This window comes from Herpailurus yagouaroundi, unplaced genomic scaffold (assembly GCF_014898765.1).
Source record: "Herpailurus yagouaroundi ecotype Mexico unplaced genomic scaffold, PumYag 29, whole genome shotgun sequence".
NCBI classification, from domain to species: Eukaryota; Metazoa; Chordata; class Mammalia; order Carnivora; family Felidae; genus Herpailurus; species Herpailurus yagouaroundi.
Window position 1 is genome coordinate 13,862,389 of NW_024412377.1, and position 4,076 is coordinate 13,866,464.

Sequence of the window (4,076 nt, forward strand, 5' to 3'; positions counted from 1 at the left end):
TACACAAACTTTTTATGGATTCTTCTTTTTCATGAAATAAATATTATATTTATTTGTACTCAGATAATTCTGTCTCCATAGCTACGTAGCTAGGTTTAAAACAGTGAATATATTCATATACATCTATAAAGATAATGTAGATAATATAGAAAAATAGTTGATAATCTTAAGCTTCTGATTTCATTTGTTAAGTATTTTGGATTCATGATGATGTCCGTGTAATATCATAAAACAGTTCCTTGGAAGTGCCAGGGATTACTTGTTTAACCATTTTCTTCTTGATTTTTTTGTTGACTGCATATGGGGGTAGGGTTGGGGATCGTCAAAAACTGAGAAAAAGATTTTGAGGATGCAAAATAGGAGGAAATGATGGCTTATTAAGAATACTATTCCCAGGATGTTAAAACCCATAAAATGCTGTAATATTTTATAGCATTTGAGAATGTCCAAATGAAATATCTTCGTTTAACATTGGCACCTCTAGACTATATTTTCCCCCACTTATCTTTCCAAGGGCAGGGGTATGTTTTCCTATTACTCAGTACAGTGCTTGGCACTAAGTATATAGGCTATGTTGTGGATTGGATAAATATGTGACTACATCTTAAGAAAAATAACAGAATCCCTATCAAAATAGAAACTACATTTATTTAGTTAGTTATAAGTTGTTTTTTTGTTTTTTTGTTTTTTTTTTTTGAGAGAGAGAGTGTGTAAGCAGGATCAGGGTGGAAAGAAGAGAGCGAGATCGCGAGAGAGAGAGAGAGAGCGAGAGAGAGAATCCCAAACAGGCTCTGCACTGTCAGTGCAGAGCCCGACGTGGGGCTTGATTTCACGACCTGAGCTGAGATTGAGACTCAGATGCTAACTGACTAAGCCACTCAGGGGCCCCAGAAATTACATTTAAATCAAGGTGGAGCTATTTATTTGCACTTAAGTAGAAATATTTATAATTTATTGAAGATTATTTTGTGAATGGAAAAATCATATGTCAATTTAAGATAAAAATTACACTGACAAAGTAATTATGTTTTAAAACACATTTTAAGAGGAATAGCCATGGAATCTGAAAACTATTTCCAGCAATTCCTTTTTTTAATATTTGACTTGCCTGGCAACGCATTGAAAGTTTTACAACTGACTCTTGGGTAATAAATGCTCACTATTTCTGGTTTCAGAAGATTAACAGCATTATAGGATTCTATTAAACTTTCCAGGCGCCGAGTTCAGATTTCTGAAGTCACAAGAACATCTATTTGGAGAACAGAGTTTTCTTTCTTAAATATTTTCTTTTAAATGTAAAACAATCTCACTTGTAGGTCATGTCTCATTAATATTATTTTTGTTGGAAATAGAGTCATCCAAGAACAAATTAAACTTATACACTCCAAGTAATTTTCCGATGTATTTACCAGATTGCTTCAAAGTATGTAGTCCATTTGGCTAGATAAGCAAGCATTTTTATGATGAAAATTCAATAGGACAATAAGGTTGAATGTTTCTTTTTTAATGTTTCTTTATTTTTGAGAGAGAAAAGGGGGGGGTAGGGGCAGAGACACAGAATCCCAAGCAGGGTCCACGCTGTGAGCTGTCAGCACAGAGCCCGACGCGGGGCTCGAACTCACAAACTGCAAGATCATGACCCAAGTGGAAGTCGGTCGCCCAACCAACTGAGCCACCCAGGTGCCCCCAAAATATATATATTTTTTAATGTCTGTGGCTATAGTTTCCTATTGTTTCTTTCCATGCGTGTGAGTATGAAGCTTTATTAACTATACATTTTGAATATTATATTAAGCAATTAAACAAGATTCAGTCCTTGTTTTAGAAGTTTATAATCTGAACTCCACATGTTCAGAAGGCCTTTGTCATTCATTAAACCAATATTACAAAAACAGGGTTACTGTGAATTGCAATTTTCATAACGTTGCTTTCTTCTCTCTCATGTGATTCTCTCAACAACCCCATGTTGCAGGCAGAATATTTGTTAACTCTCCAAGTTAATAAGACAGACTTAGAGGGGTCATGTGACTACTGAAGTTCCCAAAGTTAGCGAAAACAGAATCACGACTTGCAAATTCAGTTCCGTCTTCCTTTCAGCATATCCTGTGATCACTGAAAACATGTGTATTAGGTGTTCAGCTATTAGCTTCTTTGGTTTCTAAATAATGGGACAGCTACTTTATGGCAGTCACTTTCCTGTAACCCAACGTGTGGGCAGGAAGAGGAAAAGAAAGTTGAGCCTTTGAATGTAAGGAGATTTGTGTCTAACAGGAAGAATGGCCAATAAAAAAATACCAAGGCACGGTATGGTAGACGCAGTATCATGCCAATAGCAAGAACGTGAGACACTATGGGCAATGTAGCAAACAACTAGAGACTGAAATACAGAATGTAGAAGAAAGTTGGAGGGACCGGAATTTGGAAGGGAGAAGAGTCAGTTCCAAGTTACTGATGCGCTTTAGGTGCCGTGATGTAGAGTTGAGGTGTTTTCCAAACTTTTCCCCATAAATCTTACAAATTCTTTCCTACTGCATTGAGGGCAACATTCTTATGTGATGGGTTCTCCACTGTATTCAATTCTTCATTAGGCGTAACATTTTTTAATATCGTAAAACCAGTTTAAAGTTTGTATACATACCGTAATATGGTATAACACTGGAAAGAAACAGGAATTAGGTGGGTACACATGAAAATTTCCCAATGCTAAAGTGTATAGCTAGTGTGATCTAATAAGATGAGACGAAACGAGACTCAGATTGCACGGTTACTTCATCACTCTATCGAAGAAGCCTCTTGGTATTGGCTGAGACTGTGGAAAGCAGTTTGGATTTTCAGGATTGATTTAAACTTCTAAGATGTCAAAGAATTTTGATTTTTTTTTTCCAATTGGCAATTTTACTCTGTGCTAAATAAAACTTCCTTCTGTCACTTTTCAAAGTATCAAATCCGGGAAAAACTAAATGAATGATGCTTCATGCAATTGATATAGTTATAATATTTTCTTCACAGTAAAAATATTTAAAGAATTCACAGATTCAGTCATACAAGACTAGGATTACTTGTGGGATCAAACATAACAAAACGCAGAATCCTACAGAAAGTGCGAGTCCAAATAATATATCTAGAGATTAAAAATATGCCAATGAGAAATTGCTTGAATCCTGTAGTTAACATTATATACAAGGAACTGGGAACTTTGTGGGGGAAAGGGTTCTTTGTTCATTAGATTCATTTAATGATTTTGGACTAACGTTTTTATCTATACAATGAAAGGACTGGACTCCAGGTCAATGGTTCTTAATAAATAACAAAATGCATATATGTTTATACTGTGCTGTTTCCTTTTGAAAACGTAACACTGTAAAGTTTCTCAAGATCCACAGATGAGTGAAAACATATGATATCTGCCTTTCTCTGACTGACTTATTTCACTCAGCATAATACCTTCCAGTTCCATCCGTGTTGCTACAAATGGCACGATTCCATTCTGTCTCATTGCCAAGTAGTATCTTGAGAAACTTAAGACCATGGCGGGGTGGGGGGGTGGGGGGAAGGAAGGGGAAAAAAATAGTTACAAACGCAGAGGGAGGGAGGCAAACCACAGGAGACTCTTAAATACAGACGACAAACAGGGTGGATGGTGGAGTGGGGGAGAAGGAAAAATGGGTAATGGGCACTGAGGAAGGCACTTGTTGGGATGAGCACAAGGTGTTGTTTGTGAGCCAATTTGACAATAAATCATATTCATAAAAAAAGGAAAATGTGTTACACTGTATCTATTAGAATTACACACACACACACACACACACACACACACACACACACACTTACTTAGTGCCAATTTCCAGACCCTGGACTAGTTTGGAAATTTATAAGGGCTCTCTCATGCCTCTTCAATTTCTATAGTTTTGTAAATTAAGGCACCATAATTTTTCTGATTTTAGATTGCATGAGGGTATCTTTAACATTACTTTAAAAGATTCTTACTTCTTGAATTAAAAAAAAAAACAAAAAAACAAAAAAACAGGGGCGTCTGGGTGGCGCAGTCGGTTAAGCGTCCGACTTCAGCCAGGTCA